This window comes from Doryrhamphus excisus, unplaced genomic scaffold, assembly GCF_030265055.1.
Source record: "Doryrhamphus excisus isolate RoL2022-K1 unplaced genomic scaffold, RoL_Dexc_1.0 HiC_scaffold_25, whole genome shotgun sequence".
Lineage (NCBI taxonomy): Eukaryota > Metazoa > Chordata > Actinopteri > Syngnathiformes > Syngnathidae > Doryrhamphus > Doryrhamphus excisus.
The window spans coordinates 605,602-615,111 of NW_026652243.1; the positions used below are offsets into that span (position 1 = coordinate 605,602).

At 52.4% G+C, this 9,510-nt stretch overlaps 27 non-coding genes and 15 pseudogenes across 27 annotated transcripts; all 42 read left to right on the forward strand.

Annotated features, from left to right (window-relative positions):
- The first annotated feature begins 64 nt into the window (after window positions 1–64).
- Window positions 65–183, forward strand: LOC131118074 (5S ribosomal RNA). Its single transcript, XR_009125245.1, has one exon. It is a non-coding gene; the product is annotated as a 5S ribosomal RNA (ribosomal RNA).
- Window positions 184–295: 112 nt separating this feature from the next.
- On the forward strand, window positions 296–404 carry LOC131112513 (5S ribosomal RNA; annotated as a pseudogene).
- A 112-nt stretch (window positions 405–516) lies between these two features.
- On the forward strand, window positions 517–635 carry LOC131116327 (5S ribosomal RNA). The gene has a single exon (XR_009123580.1). It is a non-coding gene; the product is annotated as a 5S ribosomal RNA (ribosomal RNA).
- Window positions 636–747: 112 nt separating this feature from the next.
- Window positions 748–856, forward strand: LOC131111760 (5S ribosomal RNA; annotated as a pseudogene).
- A 112-nt stretch (window positions 857–968) lies between these two features.
- Window positions 969–1,077, forward strand: LOC131113160 (5S ribosomal RNA; annotated as a pseudogene).
- A 112-nt stretch (window positions 1,078–1,189) lies between these two features.
- LOC131114542 (5S ribosomal RNA) lies at window positions 1,190–1,308 on the forward strand. Its single transcript, XR_009121847.1, has one exon. It is a non-coding gene; the product is annotated as a 5S ribosomal RNA (ribosomal RNA).
- A 112-nt stretch (window positions 1,309–1,420) lies between these two features.
- Window positions 1,421–1,539, forward strand: LOC131118584 (5S ribosomal RNA). The gene has a single exon (XR_009125746.1). It is a non-coding gene; the product is annotated as a 5S ribosomal RNA (ribosomal RNA).
- Window positions 1,540–1,651: 112 nt separating this feature from the next.
- On the forward strand, window positions 1,652–1,760 carry LOC131113322 (5S ribosomal RNA; annotated as a pseudogene).
- A 112-nt stretch (window positions 1,761–1,872) lies between these two features.
- LOC131114544 (5S ribosomal RNA) lies at window positions 1,873–1,991 on the forward strand. The gene has a single exon (XR_009121849.1). It is a non-coding gene; the product is annotated as a 5S ribosomal RNA (ribosomal RNA).
- A 112-nt stretch (window positions 1,992–2,103) lies between these two features.
- On the forward strand, window positions 2,104–2,222 carry LOC131118075 (5S ribosomal RNA). Its single transcript, XR_009125246.1, has one exon. It is a non-coding gene; the product is annotated as a 5S ribosomal RNA (ribosomal RNA).
- Window positions 2,223–2,334: 112 nt separating this feature from the next.
- On the forward strand, window positions 2,335–2,443 carry LOC131112514 (5S ribosomal RNA; annotated as a pseudogene).
- Window positions 2,444–2,555: 112 nt separating this feature from the next.
- LOC131116339 (5S ribosomal RNA) lies at window positions 2,556–2,674 on the forward strand. Its single transcript, XR_009123591.1, has one exon. It is a non-coding gene; the product is annotated as a 5S ribosomal RNA (ribosomal RNA).
- A 112-nt stretch (window positions 2,675–2,786) lies between these two features.
- On the forward strand, window positions 2,787–2,895 carry LOC131111762 (5S ribosomal RNA; annotated as a pseudogene).
- A 112-nt stretch (window positions 2,896–3,007) lies between these two features.
- LOC131113162 (5S ribosomal RNA) lies at window positions 3,008–3,116 on the forward strand (annotated as a pseudogene).
- Window positions 3,117–3,228: 112 nt separating this feature from the next.
- Window positions 3,229–3,347, forward strand: LOC131114545 (5S ribosomal RNA). The gene has a single exon (XR_009121850.1). It is a non-coding gene; the product is annotated as a 5S ribosomal RNA (ribosomal RNA).
- Window positions 3,348–3,459: 112 nt separating this feature from the next.
- Window positions 3,460–3,578, forward strand: LOC131118585 (5S ribosomal RNA). Its single transcript, XR_009125747.1, has one exon. It is a non-coding gene; the product is annotated as a 5S ribosomal RNA (ribosomal RNA).
- Window positions 3,579–3,690: 112 nt separating this feature from the next.
- On the forward strand, window positions 3,691–3,799 carry LOC131113323 (5S ribosomal RNA; annotated as a pseudogene).
- A 112-nt stretch (window positions 3,800–3,911) lies between these two features.
- On the forward strand, window positions 3,912–4,030 carry LOC131114546 (5S ribosomal RNA). The gene has a single exon (XR_009121851.1). It is a non-coding gene; the product is annotated as a 5S ribosomal RNA (ribosomal RNA).
- A 112-nt stretch (window positions 4,031–4,142) lies between these two features.
- LOC131118077 (5S ribosomal RNA) lies at window positions 4,143–4,261 on the forward strand. Its single transcript, XR_009125248.1, has one exon. It is a non-coding gene; the product is annotated as a 5S ribosomal RNA (ribosomal RNA).
- A 112-nt stretch (window positions 4,262–4,373) lies between these two features.
- On the forward strand, window positions 4,374–4,482 carry LOC131112515 (5S ribosomal RNA; annotated as a pseudogene).
- A 112-nt stretch (window positions 4,483–4,594) lies between these two features.
- On the forward strand, window positions 4,595–4,713 carry LOC131116258 (5S ribosomal RNA). The gene has a single exon (XR_009123513.1). It is a non-coding gene; the product is annotated as a 5S ribosomal RNA (ribosomal RNA).
- A 112-nt stretch (window positions 4,714–4,825) lies between these two features.
- On the forward strand, window positions 4,826–4,944 carry LOC131114414 (5S ribosomal RNA). The gene has a single exon (XR_009121725.1). It is a non-coding gene; the product is annotated as a 5S ribosomal RNA (ribosomal RNA).
- A 112-nt stretch (window positions 4,945–5,056) lies between these two features.
- LOC131116325 (5S ribosomal RNA) lies at window positions 5,057–5,175 on the forward strand. Its single transcript, XR_009123579.1, has one exon. It is a non-coding gene; the product is annotated as a 5S ribosomal RNA (ribosomal RNA).
- Window positions 5,176–5,287: 112 nt separating this feature from the next.
- LOC131113325 (5S ribosomal RNA) lies at window positions 5,288–5,396 on the forward strand (annotated as a pseudogene).
- A 112-nt stretch (window positions 5,397–5,508) lies between these two features.
- LOC131114547 (5S ribosomal RNA) lies at window positions 5,509–5,627 on the forward strand. Its single transcript, XR_009121852.1, has one exon. It is a non-coding gene; the product is annotated as a 5S ribosomal RNA (ribosomal RNA).
- Window positions 5,628–5,739: 112 nt separating this feature from the next.
- On the forward strand, window positions 5,740–5,858 carry LOC131118078 (5S ribosomal RNA). The gene has a single exon (XR_009125249.1). It is a non-coding gene; the product is annotated as a 5S ribosomal RNA (ribosomal RNA).
- A 112-nt stretch (window positions 5,859–5,970) lies between these two features.
- LOC131112516 (5S ribosomal RNA) lies at window positions 5,971–6,079 on the forward strand (annotated as a pseudogene).
- A 112-nt stretch (window positions 6,080–6,191) lies between these two features.
- Window positions 6,192–6,310, forward strand: LOC131116351 (5S ribosomal RNA). The gene has a single exon (XR_009123602.1). It is a non-coding gene; the product is annotated as a 5S ribosomal RNA (ribosomal RNA).
- A 112-nt stretch (window positions 6,311–6,422) lies between these two features.
- LOC131116133 (5S ribosomal RNA) lies at window positions 6,423–6,541 on the forward strand. Its single transcript, XR_009123394.1, has one exon. It is a non-coding gene; the product is annotated as a 5S ribosomal RNA (ribosomal RNA).
- Window positions 6,542–6,653: 112 nt separating this feature from the next.
- On the forward strand, window positions 6,654–6,772 carry LOC131116328 (5S ribosomal RNA). The gene has a single exon (XR_009123581.1). It is a non-coding gene; the product is annotated as a 5S ribosomal RNA (ribosomal RNA).
- A 112-nt stretch (window positions 6,773–6,884) lies between these two features.
- On the forward strand, window positions 6,885–6,993 carry LOC131113163 (5S ribosomal RNA; annotated as a pseudogene).
- Window positions 6,994–7,105: 112 nt separating this feature from the next.
- On the forward strand, window positions 7,106–7,224 carry LOC131114548 (5S ribosomal RNA). Its single transcript, XR_009121853.1, has one exon. It is a non-coding gene; the product is annotated as a 5S ribosomal RNA (ribosomal RNA).
- A 112-nt stretch (window positions 7,225–7,336) lies between these two features.
- LOC131118586 (5S ribosomal RNA) lies at window positions 7,337–7,455 on the forward strand. Its single transcript, XR_009125748.1, has one exon. It is a non-coding gene; the product is annotated as a 5S ribosomal RNA (ribosomal RNA).
- A 112-nt stretch (window positions 7,456–7,567) lies between these two features.
- On the forward strand, window positions 7,568–7,676 carry LOC131113326 (5S ribosomal RNA; annotated as a pseudogene).
- Window positions 7,677–7,788: 112 nt separating this feature from the next.
- LOC131114549 (5S ribosomal RNA) lies at window positions 7,789–7,907 on the forward strand. The gene has a single exon (XR_009121854.1). It is a non-coding gene; the product is annotated as a 5S ribosomal RNA (ribosomal RNA).
- Window positions 7,908–8,019: 112 nt separating this feature from the next.
- Window positions 8,020–8,138, forward strand: LOC131118079 (5S ribosomal RNA). The gene has a single exon (XR_009125250.1). It is a non-coding gene; the product is annotated as a 5S ribosomal RNA (ribosomal RNA).
- A 112-nt stretch (window positions 8,139–8,250) lies between these two features.
- On the forward strand, window positions 8,251–8,359 carry LOC131113164 (5S ribosomal RNA; annotated as a pseudogene).
- A 112-nt stretch (window positions 8,360–8,471) lies between these two features.
- On the forward strand, window positions 8,472–8,590 carry LOC131114550 (5S ribosomal RNA). Its single transcript, XR_009121855.1, has one exon. It is a non-coding gene; the product is annotated as a 5S ribosomal RNA (ribosomal RNA).
- Window positions 8,591–8,702: 112 nt separating this feature from the next.
- LOC131117965 (5S ribosomal RNA) lies at window positions 8,703–8,821 on the forward strand. The gene has a single exon (XR_009125162.1). It is a non-coding gene; the product is annotated as a 5S ribosomal RNA (ribosomal RNA).
- Window positions 8,822–8,933: 112 nt separating this feature from the next.
- On the forward strand, window positions 8,934–9,052 carry LOC131118080 (5S ribosomal RNA). The gene has a single exon (XR_009125251.1). It is a non-coding gene; the product is annotated as a 5S ribosomal RNA (ribosomal RNA).
- A 112-nt stretch (window positions 9,053–9,164) lies between these two features.
- LOC131112517 (5S ribosomal RNA) lies at window positions 9,165–9,273 on the forward strand (annotated as a pseudogene).
- Window positions 9,274–9,385: 112 nt separating this feature from the next.
- LOC131116363 (5S ribosomal RNA) lies at window positions 9,386–9,504 on the forward strand. The gene has a single exon (XR_009123613.1). It is a non-coding gene; the product is annotated as a 5S ribosomal RNA (ribosomal RNA).
- Window positions 9,505–9,510: the final 6 nt, after the last annotated feature.

Below are 9,510 nucleotides of genomic sequence, written 5' to 3' on the forward strand. Positions count from 1 at the left end.
TTTTTGCTGGAGTCTAGTTTGGCCTGCGTCACCTTCAAATAGGATCTTTTCAGTTGACCTGGCAGCTTACGGCCATACTACCCTTAAAACGCCTGATCTCGTCCGATCTCGGAAGCTAAGCAGGGGCGGGCCTGGTTAGTGCTTGGATGGGAGACCGCCTGGGAATACCAGGTGCTGTAAGCTTTTTATGGTTTCTGCTCTTTCCTGACAGCAGAGGGCGCTGTTTGACACTTTTTGCTGGAGTCTAGTTTGGCCTGCGTCGCCTTCAAATAGGATCTTTTCAGTTGATCTGGCAGCTTACGGCCATACTACCCTGAAAACGCCCGATCTCGGACGCTAAGCAGGGGCGGGCCTGGTTAGTACTTGGATGGGAGACCGCCTGGGAATACCAGGTGCTGTAAGCTTTTTATGGTTTCTGCTCTTGCCTGACAGCAAAGGGCGCTGTTTGACACTTTTTGCTGGAGTCTAGTTTGGCCTGCGTTGCCTTCAAATAGGATCTTTTCAGTTGCCTTGGCAGCTTACAGCCATACTACCCTGAAAACGCCCGATCTCATCCGATCTCGGAAGCTAAGCAGGGGCGGGCCTGGTTAGTACTTGGATGGGAGACCGCCTGGGAATACCAGGTGCTGTAAGCTTTTTATGGTTTCTGCTCTTGACTGACAGCAGAGGGCGCTGTTTGACACTTTTTGCTGGAGTCTAGTTTGGCCTGCGTCGCCTTCAAATAGGATCTTTTCAGTTGCCTTGGCAGCTTACGGCCATACTACCCTGAAAACGCCCGATCTCGGAAGCTAAGCAGGGGCGGGCCTGGTTAGTACTTGGATGGGAGACCGCCTGGGAATACCAGGTGCTGTAAGCTTTTTATGGTTTCTGCTCTTGCCTGACAGCAGAGGGCGCTGTTTGACACTTTTTGCTGGAGTCTAGTTTGGTCTGCGTCGCCTTCAAATAGGATCTTTTCAGTTGACCTGGCAGCTTACGGCCAAACTACCCTGAAAACGCCCGATCTCGGACGCTAAGCAGGGGCGGGCCTGGTTAGTACTTGGATGGGAGACCGCCTGGGAATACCAGGTGCTGTAAGCTTTTTATGGTTTCTGCTCTTGCCTGACAGCAAAGGGCGCTGTTTGACACTTTTTGCCAGAGTCTAGTTTGGCCTGCGTCACCTTCAAATAGGATCTTTTCAGTTGACCTGGCAGCTTACGGCCATACTACCCTGAAAACGCCCGATCTCGTCCGATCTCGGAAGCTAAGCAGGGGCGGGCCTGGTTAGTACTTGGATGGGAGACCGCCTGGGAATACCAGGTGCTGTAAGCTTTTTATGGTTTCTGCTCTTGCCTGACAGCAGAGGGCGCTGTTTGACCCTTTTTGCTGGAGTCTAGTTTGGCCTGCGTCACCTTCAAATAGGATATTTTCAGTTGACCTGGCAGCTTACGGACATACTACCCTGAAAAAGCCCGATCTCGTCCGATCTCGGAAGCTAAGCAGGGGCGGACCTGGTTAGTACTTGGATGGGAGACCGCCTGGGAATACCAGGTGCTGTAAGCTTTTTATGGTTTCTGCTCTTGCCTGACAGCAAAAGGCGCTGTTTGACACTTTTTGCCAGAGCCTAGTTTGGCCTGCGTCGCCTTCAAATAGGATCTTTTCAGTTGATCTGGCAGCTTACGGCCATACTACCCTGAAAACGCCCGATCTCGGACGCTAAGCAGGGGCGGGCCTGGTTGGTACTTGGATGGGAGACCGCCTGGGAATACCAGGTGCTGTAAGCTTTTTATGGTTTCTGCTCTTGCCTGACAGCAAAGGGCGCTGTTTGACACTTTTTGCCAGAGTCTAGTTTGGCCTGCGTCACCTTCAAATAGGATCTTTTCAGTTGACCTGGCAGCTTACGGCCATACTACCCTGAAAACGCCCGATCTCGTCCGATCTCGGAAGCTAAGCAGGGGCGGGCCTGGTTAGTACTTGGATGGGAGACCGCCTGGGAATACCAGGTGCTGTAAGCTTTTTATGGTTTCTGCTCTTGCCTGACAGCAGAGGGCGCTGTTTGACCCTTTTTGCTGGAGTCTAGTTTGGCCTGCGTCACCTTCAAATAGGATCTTTTCAGTTGACCTGGCAGCTTACGGCCATACTACCCTTAAAACGCCTGATCTCGTCCGATCTCGGAAGCTAAGCAGGGGCGGGCCTGGTTAGTGCTTGGATGGGAGACCGCCTGGGAATACCAGGTGCTGTAAGCTTTTTATGGTTTCTGCTCTTTCCTGACAGCAGAGGGCGCTGTTTGACACTTTTTGCTGGAGTCTAGTTTGGCCTGCGTCGCCTTCAAATAGGATCTTTTCAGTTGATCTGGCAGCTTACGGCCATACTACCCTGAAAACGCCCGATCTCGGACGCTAAGCAGGGGCGGGCCTGGTTAGTACTTGGATGGGAGACCGCCTGGGAATACCAGGTGCTGTAAGCTTTTTATGGTTTCTGCTCTTGCCTGACAGCAAAGGGCGCTGTTTGACACTTTTTGCTGGAGTCTAGTTTGGCCTGCGTTGCCTTCAAATAGGATCTTTTCAGTTGCCTTGGCAGCTTACAGCCATACTACCCTGAAAACGCCCGATCTCATCCGATCTCGGAAGCTAAGCAGGGGCGGGCCTGGTTAGTACTTGGATGGGAGACCGCCTGGGAATACCAGGTGCTGTAAGCTTTTTATGGTTTCTGCTCTTGACTGACAGCAGAGGGCGCTGTTTGACACTTTTTGCTGGAGTCTAGTTTGGCCTGCGTCGCCTTCAAATAGGATCTTTTCAGTTGCCTTGGCAGCTTACGGCCATACTACCCTGAAAACGCCCGATCTCGGAAGCTAAGCAGGGGCGGGCCTGGTTAGTACTTGGATGGGAGACCGCCTGGGAATACCAGGTGCTGTAAGCTTTTTATGGTTTCTGCTCTTGCCTGACAGCAGAGGGCGCTGTTTGACACTTTTTGCTGGAGTCTAGTTTGGTCTGCGTCGCCTTCAAATAGGATCTTTTCAGTTGACCTGGCAGCTTACGGCCAAACTACCCTGAAAACGCCCGATCTCGGACGCTAAGCAGGGGCGGGCCTGGTTAGTACTTGGATGGGAGACCGCCTGGGAATACCAGGTGCTGTAAGCTTTTTATGGTTTCTGCTCTTGCCTGACAGCAAAGGGCGCTGTTTGACACTTTTTGCCAGAGTCTAGTTTGGCCTGCGTCACCTTCAAATAGGATCTTTTCAGTTGACCTGGCAGCTTACGGCCATACTACCCTGAAAACGCCCGATCTCGTCCGATCTCGGAAGCTAAGCAGGGGCGGGCCTGGTTAGTACTTGGATGGGAGACCGCCTGGGAATACCAGGTGCTGTAAGCTTTTTATGGTTTCTGCTCTTGCCTGACAGCAGAGGGCGCTGTTTGACCCTTTTTGCTGGAGTCTAGTTTGGCCTGCGTCACCTTCAAATAGGATATTTTCAGTTGACCTGGCAGCTTACGGACATACTACCCTGAAAAAGCCCGATCTCGTCCGATCTCGGAAGCTAAGCAGGGGCGGACCTGGTTAGTACTTGGATGGGAGACCGCCTGGGAATACCAGGTGCTGTAAGCTTTTTATGGTTTCTGCTCTTGCCTGACAGCAAAAGGCGCTGTTTGACACTTTTTGCCAGAGCCTAGTTTGGCCTGCGTCGCCTTCAAATAGGATCTTTTCAGTTGATCTGGCAGCTTACGGCCATACTACCCTGAAAACGCCCGATCTCGGACGCTAAGCAGGGGCGGGCCTGGTTGGTACTTGGATGGGAGACCGCCTGGGAATACCAGGTGCTGTAAGCTTTTTATGGTTTCTGCTCTTGCCTGACAGCAAAGGGCGCTGTTTGACACTTTTTGCCAGAGTCTAGTTTGGCCTGCGTCACCTTCAAATAGGATCTTTTCAGTTGACCTGGCAGCTTACGGCCATACTACCCTGAAAACGCCCGATCTCGTCCGATCTCGGAAGCTAAGCAGGGGCGGGCCTGGTTAGTACTTGGATGGGAGACCGCCTGGGAATACCAGGTGCTGTAAGCTTTTTATGGTTTCTGCTCTTGCCTGACAGCAGAGGGCGCTGTTTGACCCTTTTTGCTGGAGTCTAGTTTGGCCTGCGTCACCTTCAAATAGGATCTTTTCAGTTGACCTGGCAGCTTACGGCCATACTACCCTTAAAACGCCTGATCTCGTCCGATCTCGGAAGCTAAGCAGGGGCGGGCCTGGTTAGTGCTTGGATGGGAGACCGCCTGGGAATACCAGGTGCTGTAAGCTTTTTATGGTTTCTGCTCTTTCCTGACAGCAGAGGGCGCTGTTTGACACTTTTTGCTGGAGTCTAGTTTGGCCTGCGTCGCCTTCAAATAGGATCTTTTCAGTTGATCTGGCAGCTTACGGCCATACTACCCTGAAAACGCCCGATCTCGGACGCTAAGCAGGGGCGGGCCTGGTTAGTACTTGGATGGGAGACCGCCTGGGAATACCAGGTGCTGTAAGCTTTTTATGGTTTCTGCTCTTGCCTGACAGCAAAGGGCGCTGTTTGACACTTTTTGCTGGAGTCTAGTTTGGCCTGCGTTGCCTTCAAATAGGATCTTTTCAGTTGCCTTGGCAGCTTACAGCCATACTACCCTGAAAACACCCTATCTCATCCGATCTCGGAAGCTAAGCAGGGGCGGGCCTGGTTAGTACTTGGATGGGAGACCGCCTGGGAATACCAGGTGCTGTAAGCTTTTTATGGTTTCTGCTCTTGACTGACAGCAGAGGGCGCTGTTTGACACTTTTTGCTGGAGTCTAGTTTGGCCTGCGTCGCCTTCAAATAGGATCTTTTCAGTTGCCTTGGCAGCTTACGGCCATACTACCCTGAAAACGCCCGATCTCATCCGATCTCGGAAGCTAAGCAGGGGCGGGCCTGGTTAGTACTTGGATGGGAGACCGCCTGGGAATACCAGGTGCTGTAAGCTTTTTATGGTTTCTGCTCTTGCCTGAAAGCAGAGGGCGCTGTTTGACACTTTTTGCTGGAGTCTAGTTTGGCCTGCGTCGCCTTCAAATAGGATCTTTTCAGTTGCCCTGGCAGCTTACGGCCATACTACCCTGAAAAGGCCCGATCTCGTCCGATCTCGGAAGCTAAGCAGGGGTGGGCCTGGTTAGTACTTGGATGGGAGACCGCCTGGGAATACCAGGTGCTGTAAGCTTTTTATGGTTTCTGCTCTTGCCTGACAGCAGAGGGCGCTGTTTGACACTTTTTGCCAGAGCCTAGTTTGGCCTGCGTCGCCTTCAAATAGGATCTTTTCAGTTGATCTGGCAGCTTACGGCCATACTACCCTGAAAACGCCCGATCTCGGACGCTAAGCAGGGGCGGGCCTGGTTGGTACTTGGATGGGAGACCGCCTGGGAATACCAGGTGCTGTAAGCTTTTTATGGTTTCTGCTCTTGCCTGACAGCAAAGGGCGCTGTTTGACACTTTTTGCCAGAGTCTAGTTTGGCCTGCGTCACCTTCAAATAGGATCTTTTCAGTTGACCTGGCAGCTTACGGCCATACTACCCTGAAAACGCCCGATCTCGTCCGATCTCGGAAGCTAAGCAGGGGCGGGCCTGGTTAGTACTTGGATGGGAGACCGCCTGGGAATACCAGGTGCTGTAAGCTTTTTATGGTTTCTGCTCTTGCCTGACAGCAGAGGGCGCTGTTTGACCCTTTTTGCTGGAGTCTAGTTTGGCCTGCGTCACCTTCAAATAGGATCTTTTCAGTTGACCTGGCAGCTTACGGCCATACTACCCTTAAAACGCCTGATCTCGTCCGATCTCGGAAGCTAAGCAGGGGCGGGCCTGGTTAGTGCTTGGATGGGAGACCGCCTGGGAATACCAGGTGCTGTAAGCTTTTTATGGTTTCTGCTCTTTCCTGACAGCAGAGGGCGCTGTTTGACACTTTTTGCTGGAGTCTAGTTTGGCCTGCGTCGCCTTCAAATAGGATCTTTTCAGTTGATCTGGCAGCTTACGGCCATACTACCCTGAAAACGCCCGATCTCGGACGCTAAGCAGGGGCGGGCCTGGTTAGTACTTGGATGGGAGACCGCCTGGGAATACCAGGTGCTGTAAGCTTTTTATGGTTTCTGCTCTTGCCTGACAGCAAAGGGCGCTGTTTGACACTTTTTGCTGGAGTCTAGTTTGGCCTGCGTTGCCTTCAAATAGGATCTTTTCAGTTGCCTTGGCAGCTTACAGCCATACTACCCTGAAAACGCCCGATCTCATCCGATCTCGGAAGCTAAGCAGGGGCGGGCCTGGTTAGTACTTGGATGGGAGACCGCCTGGGAATACCAGGTGCTGTAAGCTTTTTATGGTTTCTGCTCTTGACTGACAGCAGAGGGCGCTGTTTGACACTTTTTGCTGGAGTCTAGTTTGGCCTGCGTCGCCTTCAAATAGGATCTTTTCAGTTGCCTTGGCAGCTTACGGCCATACTACCCTGAAAACGCCCGATCTCATCCGATCTCGGAAGGCAAGCAGGGGCGGGCCTGGTTAGTACTTGGATGGGAGACCGCCTGGGAATACCAGGTGCTGTAAGCTTTTTATGGTTTCTGCTCTTGCCTGAAAGCAGAGGGCGCTGTTTGACACTTTTTGCTGGAGTCTAGTTTGGCCTGCGTCGCCTTCAAATAGGATCTTTTCAGTTGCCCTGGCAGCTTACGGCCATACTACCCTGAAAAGGCCCGATCTCGTCCGATCTCGGAAGCTAAGCAGGGGTGGGCCTGGTTAGTACTTGGATGGGAGACCGCCTGGGAATACCAGGTGCTGTAAGCTTTTTATGGTTTCTGCTCTTGCCTGACAGCAGAGGGCGCTGTTTGACACTTTTTGCTGGAGTCTAGTTTGGTCTGCGTCGCCTTCAAATAGGATCTTTTCAGTTGACCTGGCAGCTTACGGCCAAACTACCCTGAAAACGCCCGATCTCGGACGCTAAGCAGGGGCGGGCCTGGTTAGTACTTGGATGGGAGACCGCCTGGGAATACCAGGTGCTGTAAGCTTTTTATGGTTTCTGCTCTTGCCTGACAGCAAAGGGCGCTGTTTGACACTTTTTGCCAGAGTCTAGTTTGGCCTGCGTCACCTTCAAATAGGATCTTTTCAGTTGACCTGGCAGCTTACGGCCATACTACCCTGAAAACGCCCGATCTCGTCCGATCTCGGAAGCTAAGCAGGGGCGGGCCTGGTTAGTACTTGGATGGGAGACCGCCTGGGAATACCAGGTGCTGTAAGCTTTTTATGGTTTCTGCTCTTGCCTGACAGCAGAGGGCGCTGTTTGACCCTTTTTGCTGGAGTCTAGTTTGGCCTGCGTCACCTTCAAATAGGATATTTTCAGTTGACCTGGCAGCTTACGGACATACTACCCTGAAAAAGCCCGATCTCGTCCGATCTCGGAAGCTAAGCAGGGGCGGACCTGGTTAGTACTTGGATGGGAGACCGCCTGGGAATACCAGGTGCTGTAAGCTTTTTATGGTTTCTGCTCTTGCCTGACAGCAAAAGGCGCTGTTTGACACTTTTTGCCAGAGCCTAGTTTGGCCTGCGTCGCCTTCAAATAGGATCTTTTCAGTTGATCTGGCAGCTTACGGCCATACTACCCTGAAAACGCCCGATCTCGGACGCTAAGCAGGGGCGGGCCTGGTTGGTACTTGGATGGGAGACCGCCTGGGAATACCAGGTGCTGTAAGCTTTTTATGGTTTCTGCTCTTGCCTGACAGCAAAGGGCGCTGTTTGACACTTTTTGCCAGAGTCTAGTTTGGCCTGCGTCACCTTCAAATAGGATCTTTTCAGTTGACCTGGCAGCTTACGGCCATACTACCCTGAAAACGCCCGATCTCGTCCGATCTCGGAAGCTAAGCAGGGGCGGGCCTGGTTAGTACTTGGATGGGAGACCGCCTGGGAATACCAGGTGCTGTAAGCTTTTTATGGTTTCTGCTCTTGCCTGACAGCAGAGGGCGCTGTTTGACCCTTTTTGCTGGAGTCTAGTTTGGCCTGCGTCACCTTCAAATAGGATCTTTTCAGTTGACCTGGCAGCTTACGGCCATACTACCCTTAAAACGCCTGATCTCGTCCGATCTCGGAAGCTAAGCAGGGGCGGGCCTGGTTAGTGCTTGGATGGGAGACCGCCTGGGAATACCAGGTGCTGTAAGCTTTTTATGGTTTCTGCTCTTGCCTGACAGCAGAGGGCGCTGTTTGACACTTTTTGCTGGAGTCTAGTTTGGTCTGCGTCGCCTTCAAATAGGATCTTTTCAGTTGACCTGGCAGCTTACGGCCAAACTACCCTGAAAACGCCCGATCTCGGACGCTAAGCAGGGGCGGGCCTGGTTAGTACTTGGATGGGAGACCGCCTGGGAATACCAGGTGCTGTAAGCTTTTTATGGTTTCTGCTCTTGCCTGACAGCAAAGGGCGCTGTTTGACACTTTTTGCCAGAGTCTAGTTTGGCCTGCGTCACCTTCAAATAGGATCTTTTCAGTTGACCTGGCAGCTTACGGCCATACTACCCTGAAAACGCCCGATCTCGTCCGATCTCGGAAGCTAAGCAGGGGCGGGCCTGGTTAGTACTTGGATGGGAGACCGCCTGGGAATACCAGGTGCTGTAAGCTTTTTATGGTTTCTGCTCTTGCCTGACAGCAGAGGGCGCTGTTTGACCCTTTTTGCTGGAGTCTAGTTTGGCCTGCGTCACCTTCAAATAGGATATTTTCAGTTGACCTGGCAGCTTACGGACATACTACCCTGAAAAAGCCCGATCTCGTCCGATCTCGGAAGCTAAGCAGGGGCGGGCCTGGTTAGTACTTGGATGGGAGACCGCCTGGGAATACCAGGTGCTGTAAGCTTTTTATGGTTTCTGCTCTTGCCTGACAGCAGAGGGCGCTGTTTGACCCTTTTTGCTGGAGTCTAGTTTGGCCTGCGTCACCTTCAAATAGGATCTTTTCAGTTGACCTGGCAGCTTACGGCCATACTACCCTTAAAACGCCTGATCTCGTCCGATCTCGGAAGCTAAGCAGGGGCGGGCCTGGTTAGTGCTTGGATGGGAGACCGCCTGGGAATACCAGGTGCTGTAAGCTTTTTATGGTTTCTGCTCTTTCCTGACAGCAGAGGGCGCTGTTTGACACTTTTTGCTGGAGTCTAGTTTGGCCTGCGTCGCCTTCAAATAGGATCTTTTCAGTTGATCTGGCAGCTTACGGCCATACTACCCTGAAAACGCCCGATCTCGGACGCTAAGCAGGGGCGGGCCTGGTTAGTACTTGGATGGGAGACCGCCTGGGAATACCAGGTGCTGTAAGCTTTTTATGGTTTCTGCTCTTGCCTGACAGCAAAGGGCGCTGTTTGACACTTTTTGCTGGAGTCTAGTTTGGCCTGCGTTGCCTTCAAATAGGATCTTTTCAGTTGCCTTGGCAGCTTACAGCCATACTACCCTGAAAACGCCCGATCTCATCCGATCTCGGAAGCTAAGCAGGGGCGGGCCTGGTTAGTACTTGGATGGGAGACCGCCTGGGAATACCAGGTGCTGTAAGCTTTTTAT